Source organism: Trachymyrmex septentrionalis, unplaced genomic scaffold, assembly GCF_001594115.1.
Source record: "Trachymyrmex septentrionalis isolate Tsep2-gDNA-1 unplaced genomic scaffold, Tsep1.0 scaffold11, whole genome shotgun sequence".
NCBI classification, from domain to species: Eukaryota; Metazoa; Arthropoda; class Insecta; order Hymenoptera; family Formicidae; genus Trachymyrmex; species Trachymyrmex septentrionalis.
This window is the reverse complement of record NW_017304228.1, coordinates 2,827,492-2,835,796: the sequence shown is the minus strand read 5'-3', so window position 1 is coordinate 2,835,796 and position 8,305 is coordinate 2,827,492. Positions and strand designations below refer to the sequence as shown.

The 8,305-nt window shown below is 27.5% G+C and overlaps 1 protein-coding gene across 2 annotated transcripts in view; it reads left to right on the top strand.

Moving 5' to 3' along the window:
• Positions 1-6,452: 6,452 nt before the first annotated feature.
• The window catches only part of LOC108751038 (elongation of very long chain fatty acids protein AAEL008004-like), a 13,430-nt gene continuing 11,577 nt past the window's right edge, over positions 6,453-8,305 (top strand). For both annotated transcript variants that reach the window (XM_018490973.1, XM_018490990.1), the window contains exon 1: positions 6,453-6,699. The gene's annotated coding sequence lies outside the window, so the exon portion shown is untranslated. The remainder of the gene's footprint in view (positions 6,700-8,305) is intronic.

The window sequence follows — 8,305 nt, the reverse complement described above, 5'->3', positions numbered from 1 at the left end:
TAAAATATATATATGTATATATATATATATATATATATCTAAATTATACAAATGTATGTATTCACACATAACTTCCACTTATAGTCTGTCCAGTACTAAAAATCTATAGTACATGTAATACTCGTATACTGTAGATTAACAGTAGAGTTACAATCGATTTATAGAATAATTATTTTGATATAAAAACTTCAAAAAAGAGGCCGTCATGCAATTAGCACGCTTAGAGGACCACATTAGCAAAATACCATACTATTGTTAATTTTGCATTACTCGAAATGTACACAACCAAATAAAATGTTAAATAGCAAAGAACATACTCAATTATACATATATTCATGTGATAATATGTTCTCAAGTATAAGAAGGAAGTATGTGTAATTAAATACTAAAATGTACTTTAAGAACGTTTTAAAATGCTTGAAAGTATAAATGCGCTATAATAAATGTTGACTATTGTGTATTGGCTTATTATCAAGGTATAACGGCGAGCTGCTGAATAAATAACTCTATAAGTAATTATTAGAATTTGTTACTTATAATAGCGGAGATATTAAAAGGAGCCATAATATCTACATTGACTACACTGGCCATAATACCACTTTCTCCTTTATTATATTGTTATTAATATTATTAATATTATTTGAATGTATGCGTATGAGCTCACATAAATAATACATATATTAATAATAAGACTATATTTATTAAATCAATTGGTAATAATATAATGTATTTGTGTAGTATAATGTAGGTATAATGTATTAGTATAACTGTGTAATATAATGTGTGTATGTATGTGTCACATACGTATGTATAAAGGAAAATCATCGATACATAAGTCTTCCAAAGAGACATTCTTAATTTCTTGGAAACTAACTAGCTATTATATTTTATTAATACTGATAAAAATATAATTTGTTTAGATAATTAAAAAAGTAAAATAGACAATTAAAAAACTCATAATTCATATATTTTTAACTTATTTCTATACAAATTCAACTAAAAACGAAAATTTCGCAATTGTGAAAACAAAATTCTTCTGATAATAAAATTTTGAAGCTTTTACAGATACCATATTTCTTCAGAGAGGGCAAAGAGTTTGCGGATTATTGCTGCGTCATAATCTGTTGTTAATGCTAACATTTCGACCTTGCCATTCACTTCATCAGGACGAGGTACGCATCCTCGCTCTGATGATAAAGTGAACGGCCTTGCAAAGTTTACAAAACATTGGTAATAACGTATGGATCATGTCATGTAGCACGCAATAACCCGCAAACCTTCTTTTGATATCTCTGAAAAACTCTTACAATTTATTTCGCAAATTGCGTAGTTTAAATAATATGACTATGTTATTGCACCCAGAGAAAAAAGATTTCTTTGATATAGAGAAATGTTTGAAATCATGATTTGAACGTTATTTCTTTGATTTAAACAAATTTCTTTAAATCAAATAAATTTTATTTGATTTTAAAAAATAATGTTTAAATCAAAGAAATGAAGTTTGCAAATTAAAGAAATTTTTTCTTTAACCGTATAGTAAAGAAACGTTTCTTTAAATCGAAGAAATCTTTCTCTGGGTGATATTATATTGTTTTATATGTTTGTTAGAGGTATGCGAGAACCCGAATATAGATCAGGTTAGGTCGGGACGGGAATTTTTTGTGGGATCGGGTTGAACCTTTCGGGATTCCCGACAGAGTCGGGATTTCCGAGAGAGTTCGGATTCTCGATAGAATCGAGATTCCCAATGGATTCAATATTCTCGAGTCTGTCATTTTTCCTGAAAATTTGATTACTATTTGAAAACTCGTTTTAATAAACTCGTTTCAATAAACTCTTTCGAATTTTCGATTTTTTACGCCTTTTTGAAAGTAGCAGTAAGGTTGTCGAAATTTTTAGAAATATAAATTTTTTGGGAATCTCGACTCTCTCAACTTCCTCGGGAATTCCGAACATTTTCGGGACTCTCGATTCTGTCGAGAAATCCCAAATATTTTCAAGAATCCCGATACTTTCGAGAATCTCGAAATTTTCGATACCCGACTCCACTCGATGTCTTCCCGACTCATCCTGATCATCGGATTCCCGATATATTAGGACACTTTTAATGTTTATAATTTCTTAAATCAGTTTTGTTTATATCTTTTCTTTTTATTTTTTATATTATGATTTTGAATGTAAAATAGAGGTGCAGTGTAAACCGGTACACTTAAGTCAATGTTAAATATAAGAATCTACTATGAACAGCATATAAGCTAGCATAATTTTTATAATGTTGTGTTATAGTGTCAAATATTATAATCTTGTCGAAACTGAAAGCAATCAGATATTCATAGTAAAACTTTAAAAAAAAGAAACTATCGCGTGTTATATAAAACAGCATATAAAATATGAATATAAATCGACAAAAAACGTTTTATATCGAAGTAAAAAAAATTTTAGAAAATCTTATATTCACTTGTAAGTTTTTTTGTACAGATGACCTTTAAAAGGAAAAGAATAGGAATATTTATGTGGCATTACCTACACGTGTCAGTTTGAGATCCATTTTGTCGAATGCTTATTTGCACTTATTTTACGAAAAAATTATTTAGAAATTGCAAATAGTATAATAAAAACTACTATATTATCTAATATTATCTAATAGTAGACACTTTCTAGTTTGTATTTATATTTCTAAAGTTTTATTTTTATTTTTATTTTTAAGAAATATTATTTAAAAGCAAGATGATATCTGAGTATTGGTGACCTTTCTCTATACTAATTATTCACACCAAGATAACATTTACAATGAGAAAAAAATACACACATTATTTTAATATAATATAATCATAATCTGAAGTCTGGATCACCTCAGACAGGCGTGCTACTTGTGCATTGCAAAAGAACGTTAACAAATAGACGCCCTAAATAAATTTATTTAAAAATTAATTCTCCATTTTTAACACCAATTCCGTATGTTAATTTTTTTGTTACATTTAATTTCTTTCAACACGTGCACTGCATTCATATTAATTTATAGATATCGTATTTTAAAATCTGAAATCATTGGTTAGACCGAATACATTTATTTTCTGGTACTACAAAAATCTTTCAGCATATACGTATCCACACCAAATCATTTTAACATCAGTCATATTATTTTTCTAAGATGGAAAACGTAAAAAGGAAAAAATTTCTCTATTAACTTTATTGGAAAAAATTGTCACTTTTTACATTTCTGTCTTCTAGGAAAAAAATTATGTTCAATATAGTACTAAGTATAAAAAATTATGCCTTCTTTAAAGATATTAAAAATTAATTTTTTTTTCTAATTTGTTTAAAAAATATAGTAAATAAAAAATATTAAAAACGGCGACATTTCCTTTGCAAAGGCGCTTTATATCAAAGTGGACTATAGCTTAATCATTGATACATTTGTATGATTGACTTTCGATTTCCATTTAGCATGTCATTTTTTGTCCTTGTACCCGTGACTTATTGTATTCATTTGAATACATACAGATCGCAGGTCGCACAAAGTTTGGACTTTAACTTTCACGACCTGCTTCCTGCATCTTGCGATCTGCATCTTGCAACCGCGCAGATCACGATATATTCCCATGTAGGTCACATCTAATCTTGCGACCTGCAACTTGCGTACAGCATGCTCTACAAATCCAGCTTAAAACATGGATATGATAAGCCACGTGTACGACTGTAAAAAAAATAACATAATAAATGGAAATCAAAAGTCAATCACATAAATACGTTAATAATTAAATGACATTACAAATTGCAATACACAATACACAGTGTGTGTGTGTGTGTGTGTGTGTGTGTGTGTGTGTGTGTGTGTGTGTGTGTGTGTGTGAGTGTGTGTGAGTGTGTGTGAAGGTTTCATATACGTCACGTTTCATAAAAATTAAACAAAAGGAAATTGTATTTAAATATAATTAGTATTTAAAGCTCAGTCATTGCATATTCTAAATACGATTGAATATGTATAGATATTATACATATGATAGAACATTCAATGTCAATAAGATAACTCCGGTATATACGCCGCATCTATCAAAAATGTATTTATAAAAACCGCATCTATCAAAAACTTAATTTATTAAGTATTATTTACTATGTTTAGTAAACGAACTATATCAATAAAAACTTTATACTGTTTACTATTTTATGAAAAAAATATTAGAAATCCAAAATATTTATTTTTCATATTAAAAAATAAACTTTTTGAAACCCTTGCACTTTTGCCATATATCCCATAGGGATGGTTACTCATAGAGAGACGGGAGATGTATGGCTCAAAAATTTACAAATAATGCATATAAATAAGACATATAATGACACAATAACTTATAAAATGTGTTTACAAAGTTTTATTAAGGAAGAATGGTAAATATGTATATATAAATATACATATAAATATGTATATATAAAGTAATATATAATAATTACAATCTTCCTACATATATTACAAGTATTATGACATAAGGTACATATTTCATATAATGCGTTTATTGCATTTAGTGCACTAAATTCAATCTGCACACTTTGTATACTTTGGGCATAAATCCCGCTCGCTAAAAATGCCGTATATTCCAAACAGGTGGAATATACAAGACAACAAACTAAACAAAGAATACGAAAGCAAAGCACTTGTATTTTATTACACAACATGCTTTACTATGCCACTATGTATGTATCACGAAATAACCACTAAGTTTTCTGCATGCCCTACAGTAATCATTTTATGTAGATTATACTTTATGATGGCGTTACTTATTACAGTGACAAATCAATTCAACTTACAATAATTTTTAATATTAACAGTAAGAAGCTAAAATCATAACATTATACTAACATAATATAAAGGCATATAACAGAATAGTTGCAGGAAAATTACCTCCACTCCTATTTTTTTTTTTTTACTTCTACAACGTAAATCCCAGCGCGACATATTTGCTGGAGTTACCATTTTTTATTAACAGCACGTAAAGGATATATCGTCCATTGATACAATCTTTACGAAAGATCATTAATAGTATTCGTAAACAATAAAAAATAAGAAAATCAACTAAACTCATTGTCAGTAAAACGTATTGTATGCGTCTTATGACTTGTTTTCGACAAAAATTAGGTAGTCATATCCTTGATAAGCACGCAAAATACACAAAATGCACTTGATCAGAAAAATCTTGGTCACTAAAATCAAGTATTATTGCGTAAATACAAAACAATTTATTCAAAAGTAATTAAATATTAATTTAATTTATTTAATTTATTCAATTCATTAATTAATTTTTGTTCACCAGTTTTTATACATAAAACAAAGTATGTGTTTAACTTAACCTTTAGTTAGTCGCGTAAAAATATATGTGCTGTTAAACAAATTAATCTGAGGTTGTGGTTACCCCGCGAGACTAATTAAAAATTAGTTTTTTAAAATAATTTTCAATTAAATATTAAAAAATTTACTTTTTCTCTAAATATTTTTACGCAAAAAAAAATCTTTGATATCAATATTTTACACTTAAAAAATTAATATGTCAAAACTATAATTCCACATTTTTAGAAATTATCAATGTTACGAATATAAAAATAAAAGTATTTTTTTTATCAGTATTTCGTCAATCATGCATTATAATTAATTATTGGAATATAGTTTGATTTACAAAAAAACTAAGAATAAAATAATTAACCCAAATAGAACAAAAGAGTTAAGAAACGGTTAAAAAATATAATGCTGAGTAACGATTATAAGTGTCCATAAAGAATAATATTTCATGCATAATCAGCTCGTAATAAACGACATAAAATTTTTTGAAAATTTTTTCTTCTCTTAATGTGGAATTTTCTAAAAATATTATAAACATAAATATATATTCAATATATATTCAATATTGTATTCAATTCTCTTTCTAACAGAGCATAGATAACAAGATCAGTAGAGACAGAGAATGCGCAGTCATCTATAAAAAATACTTTCTTTTAAAAATAAACAAGTTTCAAGAAATATAACATTAAATTAAAATGAACATTATTATTCAAGTATTATTCCAAACTCGACTGAAATTTTCTTGTAATAAATCGAAGATCGCAAAACCGCAAATTGAATAAAAAATAATTCCAATATTACATCCAATTGCCATATATATCTTCTTTAAAATGTAAATGAGTATCAATGAATTGTAATTTAATTGTTATGCTTTGTGCGCAAATCATAAATTTGCATTGATATACCTCTGTATTTTCTTATATGACAGCTATGATTGTAGGCACCCATCGATTCGGGAGAAACTTGAATCACCATTGAGATGGGAAGTAACAAAACCAGATGAACGAACGAAGCGTCTTCATTCTCCTTTTCTTCTCCATGGGGATGATAGTTAAAGCGCGACGGAATGTGGGAAATCTACATGCTCATGGAGGTGTTCGATCGTAAGAGATATAAGGCCCCGTGATGGCCGTGCGGCCTCAGTTTGTCGACTGGTGCCTCGCGAAAGAGGTACTCACACCCGCACATTCTCGTGCCTCGATATAATCCTTTTATCGATATAACCTTTCTTCTCTTTCTTTTCTTTTCGAATACATCGAGGTACATGGTCACACTCGTAAATTTAGTCCCGTCTTTACAGTGAAACTTCTGCACGCGTTTGTTTCTCCGAAAGGATTTCATAACAACAAAAGTACGCGAAGAGTAGCACAGTAAGTATTAACATAATTTTACGTGCGTTGCGTGCAAATTGTTGTTATCATCGCATAGTTACGCAATTCTTTATCTATAAAATAGTTCAGTTAGATCTATATTAGAAAATTGTTAGTTTGTAATCGAATAATTTATTGAAATACCTAAAAGTTTAATTGGATACAGATCTGAAAATAATTTTGTTGGTCAATCATCAAAATTATAAAAAATTCGAATACTGAATAATGCAAAAAAGTTTGACATTCTAGCAACTAAATTGAGCAATCTGCATAATTACAATATTTTGATTATTTAACAAGGTTATTTTCGGAACTGTATTTAATTAAATTTTTAGACAATAACTTTAATGATTTTAAAAATCAGTCTTTCCATATATCAATATATTCCTCGCGATCTAGATCATAATCGTGATTATTATCTTTTTACATTTATAAATTATAAGATTATTCTTGACAAAAGATTTTAACAAGGTATTAATATTAATCACATAGCAAAATCGATATGAAATAAAATTAATGCATACGTGTAATATTACACGTTTTAATTCATCATATAATACTCGATTATGCAGACAAACAGTAAATTATTTTTGAATGTACAATATTATTAATATATTGAGTTTGTGTGTATATAATGCAAATTCTGTAAGGATCTTCGGCTCTGTGATAAATTGTTTATGTTTTATTTGCATTTTCGCTTATATAAGGCGTAATAAAAAGTAAATTAAATTAAATGATTCACACAGCACACTTTATATCCATTAAGGAACGTCTTAGAATATTTTTAAAACATAGGGAAATTCTTTGAGTATCTTTAGAATGTTTCTCGAAATTATGTGCTATGAATATATTATACTTGAAAAAAATTGCATTAACTGTAAGAGATTACATTTTTACAAGTCTCTTTAGGATTAATATTCTTATTTCCAGCATTATTCAAAACAATTATTTCAATTTATAACTATATAAAAAAATATTTTTTTCTTATTGTTAATAAGTTGTACAAGATTGGATTGTTACGTATAGATGTATGAATCAATATTGTTAATATTATATATAATTGCAATCCCGAGTGGAACAATAAAGTATTCAATTCAATATTAATTTTTTTATTGATAAGGTTAATATAAATTAAAACACTTATATATAAAATTACATTTAAAAAATAAATACAATTTAATGTTAAACAAAAGGTAATTAACGTAAAAATTTTGCATTTACAATATAAAAAATATGGAAGTATCGTAATTCGAAAGAATGATGTTTTCCGTGGAGCCTTAGAACTTTGTCAATGTAAATTCATTTTTTTGCTAGATAATATATATAACATGGAGATATGTACAAGGGATATATACTTTCTAAATCTGAATCAGTAGATAGTCACTAATTATTCAGTGGTATACTTGGCACTATATAATCAGTGAAGTTTAATTAAAAAAGGGAGAATGTTTGAGCATTACATACTGATATTTGCACGTTAATTTCATAATCTTTCCAATATCATATTTATTGAATTTATACACTAAACAAGATTAGTTAGATCACATAATAAAGATTAAATAGGTTAGAGATCTCCACACACACACACGCACACACACGCACGCGC